Source organism: Lithobates pipiens, unplaced genomic scaffold (genome assembly GCF_037356315.1).
Source record: "Lithobates pipiens isolate NorthernLeopardFrog02 unplaced genomic scaffold, aLitPip1_a1.2 Scaffold_8, whole genome shotgun sequence".
Taxonomy (NCBI): domain Eukaryota; kingdom Metazoa; phylum Chordata; class Amphibia; order Anura; family Ranidae; genus Lithobates; species Lithobates pipiens.
Window position 1 is genome coordinate 351,693,914 of NW_027507903.1, and position 13,510 is coordinate 351,707,423.

Below are 13,510 nucleotides of genomic sequence, written 5' to 3' on the forward strand. Positions count from 1 at the left end.
GGACTTTTAGTTGTACCACATCTCTGCCATCTCGTCACGACTCCTTGAATGGTTCCCGCGCCCCTTTACTAAACTGTCCACGACAATTGAACAGACCATGGCTCGGGTTGATCTCAGAGCCCTCCTTTGGGGCTATCATGCGAAATTTCGCTCCATGCCCGGACTATCCCCTTTGACTCTAGCAGCGCTCACCCTATGGTATTGCAAACAGATGGCCCTTCACCTTTCTACGGATCCGAGCCCCATGTCGCCCCTATTTGACAACTCGGTAATCCCGACACTGCACACAGGGAGACAATGCGGCTCTTACTCTAGAGACCAATGGCCTACCGCCAAGCAATATATACAGGTTTCCACGGGGTTGTTCTGGTCGCCCATAGACCCTCATCCGTTAACTCAGATGGACTGGCTCTCCAGACTAACTATAGAGCGATACTGCAAGTCACTCCATCTCTCCGGCCTGATACATAGACCTCTCACGACCTTCGAGGACATGTGTGGTCTCTCTCAAACACCTAAACATTCACTGTCTCGGATCTACAAAGACATTCAGCTACACTCTTATAACACACTCCCAAATTATACACAGAAATGGTCCAGGGACCTGGGCACTGAACTATCCACTGCACACTGGAACACATCGTTCATGATCACTCACAAATCCTCCATATCTGGTTTCACACAAGAAAAAAACTACAAGTTGTTGACGAGATGGTATAGGGATCCAGTCACGGTGAGCAAAATGTTTCCAGAGGCCTCGGATGGGTGCTGGTGTTGCCACGGAGGAGCGGGCACATATATTCACGTGTGGTGGGAATGTGAACGGATTCGCCCCTTTTGGGATAAGGTATTTAAAATTCATAATGATATGTATGATGTCTCTGTGTTACCGACACCGCACATAGCTTTTCTCTCCATACTCCCAGGTTCCATGAGCTCACACCGAAAGAGTCTGCTTCGATTCTTTCTGTCCGCAGCTCGTCACGTCATTTCGCAGTTCTGGAAAACGGATGTTGTCCCCCGATTACGAGATGGACTGATGCCATGAACGATATTATGCTCATGGAGGAACTGCACGCCAAACGAACTGACAAATGGGATACCTATATGTCCCTATGGTATCCTTGGCTCCATCACTCTTCCTCAGCCCGTTTCCTCAGTGACGTGGCTTAACTTTAGTTTCACGAGCCCCCTACCTGCATAGGCCTCCCACGCAGGATTTTTATATGGACATAACCGTAGAAGAGGGGTCTGTGATTCACCCCCACTTATTTGGGTTTTGCTGTATAATCTGATGCTTGGACTTTGTAGATGTCTGTAAGCTGTTTTGTAAAAACTTCACTCCCTACCCTTCCCCCTTTCCCCAACCTTCTTTATTCTATACCCCCCCTCCCCCCTCAACTATTACTGTTTTATACTGTTACTTGGTCTGTAACAATAAAAATTATATTCAACCTTAAAATTCGCACTTTTGATTTTTCATGTTAGTGTCCCATAGACTTTAATGGGGTTTGCGTGTTCCCACTAATTTTTGGTCTGTTCACATGTTCTGCCACAAACCGAACAGGGGGGGTGTTCGGATCATCCCTAGTCAGAAGCATTGATTGTGCTTATCCCCAAACCCAACAAGGACCATCTTTACTATGAATCATATCAGTCGATTTCTTTAATCAACTCAGGCATAAATATTTTGGCTAAAGTGCTTGCCCATAGACTGAACACGGTTATTACTACTATTATCGGAGCGGATCAGACAGGATTTATTCCTGGGCGAGCTACATCAATTAATTTGCATAGGCTCTTCACCAACATGCAGGCCAAACATTACTCTATGGGCTCCAGAGCTATTCTAGCTCTGGACGTTCATAAGGCTTTTGATTCAGTTGAATGGCCGCATTTGCAGGAAGTTTTAGCAAAATTCAGCTTTGGGGCCACATTTATTACATAGGTTCAACTATTGTATAACAAGCCTAGGGCGAGATTACAAGTGACTACGTTTATATCTAACTCCTTTTTGATTAGAAGGGGTACCAGACAGGGTAGTAATGTTTGTCTGTCAGCTTACCTCTACATGTGTTCAGCTTAAGAGGCCAGCCACTCTCACCTGGCTGCCTAAGAAATCTCTCTTCAAAGCATGGCTCCACCCCAGCCCCTATCAGGGAACTCTATATTAACCTATGCACTGTAAGCCCTGCTGATCAATATTGTGTGTTTGGCTTCCGTGTGCTACTTGCTGTGTGTTCTACATCTGATTCCAGTTAGTAATCTTTTCTTGTTCTTGACTATCCTTGCCTGCTTGTTGTCCTGACCTTTAGCTATCTCCTGACTCTCCTTTGCTGTCGCAGTCTGCTGCTTCCTTTCTACCGCCCTTTAGTCTACCGTGAGCGTGAGCTGAGCGGCTCTAAGGGTCGCGACCTGGAGCGAGACTGCAGCTAAATCCATCCCTACCACTAGGGGCCTCTGGTGAACACCCACTGGTTCTTAGATTCCGTGCCATAGGGATTCTTGTGGCCTAGCTCCCAGTGTAATCCGTATTGGTACTACAGAGTACCTGCTCTCCTGTATCACCTAGAGCTCCATCCGGAGCAGTCAGCCATAGGGTACACTACCTTGTGGTGCACTCCAGACCCCAATGGGGTGCATCTGTCACCTGGACTCAGGTGACCTGACACACCCCTCATCACTTAGCCACTACCATCTCCATCACCCGACCACTACGAGTCTAGACTTGAACCCAATTGAACATCTCTGGAGAGATCTGAAAATGGCTGTGCACCAACGCTCCCCATCCAACCTGATGGAGCTTGAAAGGTCCTGCAAAGAAGAATGAGAGAAACTGCCCAAAAATAGGTGTGCCAAGCTTGTAGCATCATACTCAAAAAGACTGTAATTGGTACCAAAGGTGCTTTAACAAAGTATTGAGCAAAGGCTTTGAATACTAATGTACATTTGATTTTTTCTATTTCATTCTTTCTTTTTAAGAAATTTGCAAAGATTTTAAACAAACGTCTTTCATATTGTCATTATCGGGTATCGTTTGTAGGACTTTGAGGAAAATGTTGAATTTAATCTATTTTGGAATAAGGCTGCAACATAACAAAATGTGGAAAAAAAGTAAAGCGCTGTGAATACTTTCCAGATGCACTGTATGTACGTTGTCAGTTTATCTGCAGCCTTCTCTTCTCTACATCCATAAAGTCCAGAATATATAAAGCTTGTATAAACTGTCAGAAAAAACAGAAAGAGCTCAGTGAAGAGAGATCTGAAAGCTGATTGGAGGGAAGGGACAACCCCCCTTCACACAGCACACAGGAACAGAGCTAAGACTGTCAATCAGCTGTGGGTCCCTCTTTTGTCATCTTTTTTCTCGTGTTAGGAAAACTTGTCAGATGTGATTTATGTAGATACAAGAGAAATTAAGCAGTACCAGTGCAAACCTTCACTTTGCAAACCTTCACTTTGCAAAAAATACCCATTGACGTAAACCTTCACTTTGCAAAAAATACCCAATGACGTGCAAGGGAAAACAGCATTATTGCTGGCACATGATTGGATAATGAAAATCAGCAGAGCTTCTGTTCATTTACTAAGCTCTGAAGCAACTGCTCTTGCAGAGTGCAACTACAGTTTGCAAAGTGCACAGTCCTTTTTGCCTTTAGTAAATCAAACCCTTAGTGCTCTTAATTGTACACACTATTCGGGATATGTTTTGTTCATATTTCATTTATTAGGTTTACAATCACATTAAGAGTCCCCTGCCATATGCTTGTTATGATATACACTATGCAGGTTATTTACGAAAGGCAAATCCACTGTGCACTTTGAAGTGCAGTCACTCTAAGCCCTTGTACACACGGTCGGAGATTCTGTCGGAATGTGTCCAATCGGAGCATTTTGTTGGATATTCCGACTGTGTGTGGTCTGAATCGGACTGTTTCCGTCGGAATATCCGTCGGACCAACTTTTCCAACTTGCCGGAAATATTTTCCGACAAAATGCTCCGATCGGACATACTCCGATCATGTGTAGCCTACTCCGACGGACAAGGTGCCACGCATGCTCACAATCAAATTCCGACACGTAAGCGCTCGCTCAGGTAAAACTACTGCTCGTAATCGATATAGCACATTCGTCACGCTGCAATGTTAAAAATTATTTCATGAAGCACATTCTCTTGTTCTTTACAATGCTGCAAGAAGGAACTTCTTTAGATGCTCATAGTCACACACACTTCTCCCAAACGTATTTCCTGACTCTTTTTTACTCATTTCAGCAATACAATTTTTGAATTCGTCACATCTACACAATTTTATATTTTGTTTATTCTTTTTTGGCTGCATTTTTTTTTCCTAAACATCTCCTTTTTTGACAGTTTGCTCATCTTTAAATTTTTTGGGGTGTGTTTTGTGTGTAAACTTACCACAACAACATTATTATATTTTTTATATTTTCTTTTTTAATCTGCAGGAGGTTGTTTAGTGTTGGTACCCCTTGTTATTCATTTCACTTTGCATTTTTGAAATGTACCTGCCTGCTCACAAATAAACTGGCCTTTTGGAAGGAAAACACATACGCAAGTATTTCTTCAAACAAAAACACCTTTATTTAGGTCTCAATAAACTAAAAAGAGGAAGGCAGCGCTGGAGAAACTTGTTACTTTGGTGCAGCCTTTGGCCCCCAGGGCAGACATGAACTAATTAGAAAAAGAAAAATTGGTGGCCTGAGGAGTACATATCTCAGGGAGAGAAGTCTGGTCCAGAAGTCCTAGAGATCCAGTAGAAGTCCGTCCGTGCGAACACTCCACCATCCGACATCCGTCCATTTTGCCCCACGTCCACATACAAAAACTCATAGGTTGCAGACACCACCGCCAACATCACGATACTATGAAACCCCTTATAATTCTAATAGTACAACCCCAAGTTGGGTGGTGGGACGATGCGGACGTGCTTCCCATCAATTGCTCCTCCACAATTGGAAAAGTCCCAGCGACTGGCAAAGTGGGAGGCCACAGTCTGCCATTCCTGTGGCGTTGAAGGACACTGTGAAGTGAAACAAGACCAAAAATTTGTAATTTAAAAAACAACATTGCAAGCAGATTAGACACAAACATTTTTGGCCAAGATTAGTATAACATTTTGGGAACTGAGTATTTAAAGCCTAAAGTATAAGGTCCCCTTATCAGAGTCATCACCCCCCCATCCCCCCCCCATCTGATGGGCCCTTGCTAAAAAATGAGGGCGGGATGTTTTGGACAGGTAACCCTCTCCACTTGATTGAGAGGTGAATGCCTAAATAATGTGTGATACTTTGGGAAGCCCCTCCTTACTTACTCCATTGGCAGCCCACCAGACAGGTAATAAGTGTCATAATACCAAAAAGAAAGAAACCGAAATGGAAGCACATTTTGACATTCTGCTTTTACATATCAAGATAATAATAAGGGAAAAAAATATATAGCATTTGAAAGTATTGAGGCAGGCCCTTGCACTACATGCTTTGGTGAATTCATCCATAAATGTGAGCATCAAAAAGGTAGATATAGTGTGTATTGGGTTTGGTAAAGTCAGCAGATAGAGGATTGCTATCAGCTAAGCTAGCAGTTGGGGGGGGAGGGGGGTTCCTAATGAGTTTGGCACAACCAAAAAAAAAAGGTCACTCTGCATGAATTGAAGCACACACATCACATGTGTAGACATTTTAGGGGGTTTTTAGGGGAAAGCAATACTATGGAGCTGACAAAAGACATTGGTAAGTGACTAGACTATAGTTTTATGGGCCAAGAAGAGCATGGTGGGGAAGTTAGTGAGGCAAATATGCCTGAGGACAAAGTGGCAGAGTATATGAATTAGAGCATTTTGCAATGATGGTAATTAGGGAATGAGGAAAGAAATGCAAGACATTAGCAATCATGAAATACATAGAATGTGATGTTAAAGGATGAAACTTACCTTCATATAGTCCTTCTGCAGGTCCTGAATGATGGCAGAACAGGTCTCTGGAATAATGATCCCCAGAGCCTGGGGCGAGATGCCTGTAGAGAACTTGAGGTCCTGAAGGCTTCTCCCTGTCGCCAAGTAGCACAACGTGGCGATGAGCCTCTGCTCCGGAGTGATGGCTTGCCGCATGCAGGTGTCCTGCCTGGTGATATAAGGGCTCAGAAAAGCCAGCAGACAGTGAAAAACGGGGTCCGTCATCCAGAGATAATTCCTGAAATCATCAGGATTATTCTCCCGGATCTCACGGAGCAAAGGCATGTGCTAAAACTGGTCACGCTGGCGCAACCAATTCTTGGTCCACAAACGCCTCCCCTCCCTGTTCATGGACCGGGCTTGTGTCAAAGTAAGAACCCCAACACAAAGCCCCTGCACAGCACAAACTCTACGATGAGTACGAAGACAAAACATGGTTTCAAAACTGTCGGCTGGTCAGAACGGACAACAGAAAGCACCGATAAACAGCAATGCCTGAAAGAACGAACTGAATAACAGAAGCAAGCAGACAATAAGAAATGCAAATCAAAGTGTACTATACCAAGATAAAGTCCACAATGAGAAACAAATACTTACTGACTGCACGCACAGATTATCAGATACGCAAAGACAAGCAGAAACTGAAGAGCAGTAGCGATCTGAATCACTAATCTGAAAAGTGCGAATCGTCTCTCACCAAACTTCTACTAACACGCGATACACACGTGATCAGCAGAAGGAGCCCAAAGGGAGTTGGACGTGGTGCTGAACTTCCCTTTTCTAAGCCCGCCGTACGCGGCTTACGTCACCGCGTTCTTGGCAAACGGAAATTCCGACAACTTGGTCCGACCGTGTGTATGCAACATCACTTTCGGACCTCGTCCGGAATTAATCCGTCGGAATAACTCCGATGGATTTGGTCATCAGAATCTCCGATCGTGTGTACAAGGGCTAAATCTAAGGGGTAGATATGAAATGAGGGGAAGCTCTGCGGATTTTATCATACAATCATGTGCAAGCGACTTTACTTCCAAGTTCACTTTCAGTGCAAAGTCAATTTTTCTTTAGTAAATAACCCCATATGCAACCAAAAGTATTGGGCCACCTGCTTTTACACGCACATGAACTTTAATGGCATCCCGATCTTAGTCCATAGGGTTCAATATTGAGTTGGCCCACCCTTTGCAGCTCTCTCATCCATGTCTTTATGGACTTTGCCTTTTTTTCATTGACTTGCATTTGTTTGAAACAAGCAGTGCGGTTGCGGTCATGTGCACTGCTCTATGCACACTACAAATCTTATAGTCCATAGTCCATCTTGGGAGCAAGCAAGAATGGGTGAATATGTTCCTACATACAGTGGGATGTAGAGAATGAATGTAGCCATCATCTAACAGAACAGAATGTCTTTAAAACCAGAGTTTAGTGTCACTTTAACCACCTGCTGACCACTCACAGTAAATATAATGCAAGCAGGCAGCAGATACAGGCATGTACATGTACGTAACTAACCTTTTTTCTGCTGATTCATTCTATGATTAGACACAGCACGAGTTTGGCAGCAGATTTTAGACAATGATTTCAGCGACAGGGACAGTCTCTCAAAATCAGGTATGGTTGGGAGTTAAGAGAATATAGGGGACGACTGGGGGGATTGGTCACAGAAGGTTTTTAATCCCTAATGTACAAGGCTTTGCAACCACTTTAACCATTTAAGAATGTTTGGAATTTGAGAATCTTGAACTTATGTGAGTATAACGAAAACATTGTTTTTTAATTTCTGGATTTTTGAGACAAATGTGTTTGAAGGGGTATTAATAAGGGGATGAGGGATGAAACTTGGAGGTGACTTAAAATACGAGTATATTTTAGAACATAAGGGAATTTATTGCAGCCATCCATGTTGCTGCTTACTGCAGCAAACCATTAGAAGCAATACACCTCTGTTTGTTCTCAAGTCACTTGGAACGTGGATACTGCTAACCGGCTTTTCTTTATGTTTATATAAATGTTGTCTTCAGAGAAATACCAAAACATGGTTTATACAATGTGCTGGGTTTGTTTTATTTGGCACAGTATTTCTATAACAGATAACTAAACAGGATTATTTTTAACAACCTGACTGGCATTGCACAACCATTTTTTTCAAATTAGCTCTTCGTTCATGACTATTTCTTTAAGTGTTTTTTTTTTTTTTTTTTTTACACAGAGTGTCTCATGTCATATATACTGTGTATGTGTTTGGGTGGAAAGCACTGGTTCAGCAGATTTCTTTCCTTAATGCAACTACGAAGGAGCGTGGACCCAATTAGAGTCTTCCCAGAGATAAGCACATTAATGTTCTACAAGCCAGGCAGCCATCACCCAAAATAACACATATCACATGAAAGCGAGGAAGAGGTTAAGACAAAGTTCACATAACTTCTGACTACATTAAATATTCATTTCTTTATAGAGAGCTGAAATGTCTTCTAGGAAAATATTAAATTGGCTATATTTTTAGACGACTCCGAATATTTTAGTCACCAGATTCTTATTAACTGTCTGACTGCTTGCTACATTCATAGAAAGAGGTTAAATTATGGGGGGAAAAAAAAGAGCTTAAATATTCTGATGCTGATCTCTCAATGTCTTCAAAGAAGAAATTAGATAATTACTAAAAAAGAAGTGTTTACTTATCACTTTGAAATCTCAGATAATTACTAGATTATAATGGTGGTGATAAGAGGGTTCTTTAGTGTTTGAGCACCTGCAAAAGAAATAATCATGCATCTCTACACCTTTGAACAGAGCTAAGAGGTCAAAGGTGCCTGAAAAAGGCTGTAGAGAGCCAGGCTAGAATTATGACAAGCAGCAAAAAGAAACTTCTACTTCTGTGTATTTAGATGTAGCTAGGCTAGCTGACCAGCAGAGAACCATCATTTACTTATATCTACTTCCTGCAGATAAATAGGGATGAAGTGGATGAAATAAATTACTATATTTTATGGTTTCTGAAATCAGTTTGCAGCCATTAAATTAAAGTATTATTACTTTGACATTTCCAACAATTACTATATAGATTATAATGCAAAGGTGGTTCTAAGAGGGCTCTCTCACCATAACTGAAAGTGAAAACAAGGAATTCTCTTGCTTTGGAGGGTTTAATCTCACTTCTTATTTTGGCTATGGGACAAGGGACACAGATTACAAAAACACAAGTTATAACTAGAGATGGGTCGAACACCCCCCATTCGGGTTCACACGGACACTGTTAAAGTCTATGGGACACGAACATGAAAAATCAAAAGTGCTAATTTTAAAGGCTTATATGCATGGTATTGTCTTAAAATGTTTTTGGGGATCTGAGTCCTGCCCCAGGGGACATGCATCAATGCAAAAAAAAGTTTTAAAAACTGCAGTTTTTTCGGGAGCAGTGATTTTAATAATTCTTAAAGTGAAGCAATAAAAGTGTAATATTCCTTTAAATTTCATACCTTGGGGGTGTCTATAATATGCCTGTAAAGTGGCGCATGTTTCCCATTTTTAGAACAGTCTGACAGCAAAATGACATTTCTAAAGGAAAAAAAGTAATTTAAAACTGCTCCGGCAATACACATAAAAGTTCATTGATAAAAAAACAGCATAGGATTCCCCACAGGGGAACCCCTGAACCAAAATAAAAAAAATGCATAAGGGTCCCCCCAAATTCCATACCAGATTGTGGGGGTCTATGGGCAGGGGGCTTATCGGGATCTGGAAGCCCCCTTTAACAAGGCGACCTCCAGATCCTGGCCCCCCTGTGTGAAATGGTAATGGGGTACAAATGTACTCCTACCATTTCACAAAAAAAAGTGTGAAAAAATAGACACTACACGCCTTGCGACAAGTCCTTTATTAAAAAAATTTAAAAATAAAATGGTACCACGGAGTGTTCTTCTTCTTCTTCTTCTTCTTCTTCTTCTTCTTCTCGAGCTCCGACAGACCAAAAAATAAAAAAAAGCTGCAAGCCGCCTACGATTTGCCTCCGACATAATGACAGGGCCTCTCAGGTGACAATTCTTTTATAACTGAGGGCAGGGCTACACAATGACATCGCCGGGTGACCCCGCCCCCCTCTGAGGCACAGGGACATCCCTATGGCTTTCCTGAAGCATCAGAGGGAGGCGGGCCACCCAGTTGTGTAACCGAGTGACCTTGTCCCCCTCCACTACGGGAAAGCCATAGGGATGTCCCCGTGCATCAGAGGGGGCGGGATCACCCGGCGATGTCATTGTGTGGCCCTGCCCTCAGTTATAAAAGAACTGTCACCTAAGAGGCCCCTGTTACGGCGTGTGCCTCCCATGGAGGCAGATCGTAGGTGGCTTGCAGCTTTTTTTTTCTTTTTCGGTCCATCGGAGTGCGAGAAGAAGAACACTCCGTGGGACAGTTTTATTTTTAATTTTTTTAAATAAAGAACTTTTCCCAAGGTGTGTAGTGTCTTTTTTTTTAACATTTTCACACATTCCGATAAGCCCCCTGCCTGCAGTCCCCCACAACCACCAGGCAAGGGTTGTGGGGATGAGGTCCTTCTCCCCATCAACATGGGGACAAGGTGCTTTGTGTTTGCTTTTGCTACCCCAAAGCACCCTTCCAATGTTGAGGGCATGTAGCCTGGTATGGTTCAGGGGGGGGGACGCTCTCTTATCCCCCTCTCTTTTCCTGCAGCCTGCCAGATTGGATGCTCAGATAAGGGTCTGGTATGGATTTTTGGGGGGACCAAACACCGTTTTTTTAAATTTTGGCACAGGGTTCCCCTTAATATCCATACCAGACCTGAAGGGCCTGGTATGGAATTTGGGGGGACTCCACGCTTTAAAAAAAAAAAAATTTGGTTTGAGGTTCCCCTGTGGGGGAATCCCATGTCGTTTTTATCAATGAACCTATGTGTATTGCCGGACCGACGATTCATTAGAGTCGTGAGTAGTTTTAAATGACTTTTTTCCTTTAGAAATGTCATTTTGCTGTCAGACTGTTCTAAACATGGGAAACATGCGCCACTTTACAGGCATACTATAGACACGCCCCAGGTATGAAATTTAAAGGAATATTAAACTTTTATTGTTTCACTTTAAGCATTTTTAAAATCACTGCTCCTGAAAACGTCCATTTTTAAAACTTTTTTTTGCATTGATACATGTCCCCTGGGGCAGGACCCAGGTCCCCAAACACCGCTTGGCTGTTATCCCGGAGGAGCAGGAGGGGACTCCCCCCCCCTCCTGCCGCCTCCCGCTTCTCTTTCCAGGCCTCCCGGTGGTACGAGAATCCACCACTTCCGGCAGCTAGGGACAGACTGGAATGAAGCCGGAAACGGCTTTGTTCAGGTCTCCTTATTGTAAACACAGAAGCAACGTCACAACGTCACTTCCTGTTTACTCGGCTGCCGATGGCGCCGGTTTTAAAAAAATATACAGTATTCAGAATTGCCGAAAACAGCGATCTGAATACTTTAAAGTGCAAAGGAGGGATTTGGGGGTCTTTTAGACCCCCAATCCCTCCATAAAGAGTACCTGTCACCACCTATTACTGTCACAAGGGATTTTTACATATTTTTACAGAAAACGCATACGGAAGTTGCGCCCACATATGTAAATGGTGTTCAAATCACCCATGTGAGGTATCGCCGCGATCATCAGAGTGAGAGCAATAATTCTTGAATTAGACCTCCTCTGTAACTCTAAGCTGGTAACCAGAAAACATTTTTAAACCGTCAGCTTTAGAGTGTGTGCAATTATAAAGCATGATTTATTTAGTATCTATTTACTCAGTGTAACATCATCTTTCACATTATACAAAAAAATTGGCTTTTTCTTTAAAATTCATGAAAGTGTCCCTTCTCCCCAAAAGTTGTGTTTAAAACACCGCTGCATAAATACCGCGTGACATAAAATATTACAACAATTGCCATTTATTCTCTAGATTTTCTGCTAAAAAAATGTAGAATGTTTGGGGGCACTAAGTAAATTTCTAGCAAAAAATACAGATTTTAACTTGTAAACACCAAATGTCAGAAATAGGCTTAGTCATGAAAGGGTTAAAATGAGCACTTTTTATTTCTTCCATAGACTTTTAAAGGATGTTCCGCAGCTTTCAAATTTACCATGAACACCCCAAATTGTTCACTATTCGACGAACAGACAAACACCCGATGTTCAAACAACGGGACCATCCCTAGTTATAACTCTCCCTTACTAAAGGAAAGTTGCAGCAATGTTGTACTGTGCATTAAACTGTTAGCAAAGGATTTTTTTTTCCATGAGAAAAATAGTGTTCCCAGTTACAGCATGAAGTAGTGAGAATCTTTTAAAGCATAATTAAACAAAAAAAAAACTTTCCTACTTACAGGTAGGATTTTTATGACAGAAGAGAGCCTAGTGGTCAGCAGGCCTTAAAAAAAGCTTTGCTTCTACCTGCCACTGTTAATATCTCATGCCTCTGCAGTAGACCTTCTATCGCTACCTGAAAAAATGGTGCTATAGATGTTGTTTTTACTTTTTTATTTTTAAATGTGTCATTTTATTATTTACAAACAACAAGTACCCACAAACGAAATACTGATAGCGGAGCAAACAGTGCTCAGTCATCAATAGGGTACATCTTCAATATGTCCAGTCAACATACTTATCTCAGCGTAAAAGTAATGATTTAATATCCGTAGTTCAGGTGAGGAAAAATAAAACAAGCATACATAATTCGGATATTCAGTTCAAAAAGCAGAAACATAGGAAATGCCATGGTCTAAATTTACATTCCAATTATAGGATTTAAGTAGCAGGTGGTATAATACAATCTGACCAATGAATTCCAGACTTTAGCAAACTTTTGGGGGCATCCCCTGGCCTCATATGTCAATTTGTTTAGTGGAAGTGCTTGGCTAATGACGGTAAACTAAAAAGTTAAGGTGGGCGAAGACTCTGACATCCAGTGTATAGTTTTGGATTTATTTGCATAAAACAAGACTATACGTAAGAAGGTTTGTATGTTTTTAGATATACTTTCATCATCATTGTAGCCCAGCAGGCATCTCAAGGGGTTACAAATGTTGGGTATTTGAGTAATTGAACTAATAAAGGCAGTGATTTCTGACCAAAATCCCCTAATCATTGGACATTCCTACATCATATGGTAGAATGTGTCATCCGTCGTGTTACATCTAGAACAGGTTGCAGAGGACCATCTATTCAAGCGATAGAGAAAACAAGGAGTGTAGTAGGATCTGTATAATAGTTTGGTTTGTATGACTTTATCTCGAGAAGAGATAACAGTAGAGACCTGCAGAGGAAGAACCTTCTGTCAGATATCCTCTGTCAACTCTGGTATGTCAGAGCGCCACTTACTTTTCATGATTCAAGTCCTACTAGTCGTGGCATGAAGAAGAGACTTGTAATATGTGGAAACGAGTTTTGTGTGGGAGGGATCAGTCAATAAGCGCTCCAGTGGGGAGGGTTGAATATCTTTGTTACGGAGGCCAAACTGTACTGCAGCGGTGTGACGTAGTTGTATATATTGAAAGTAAGCCA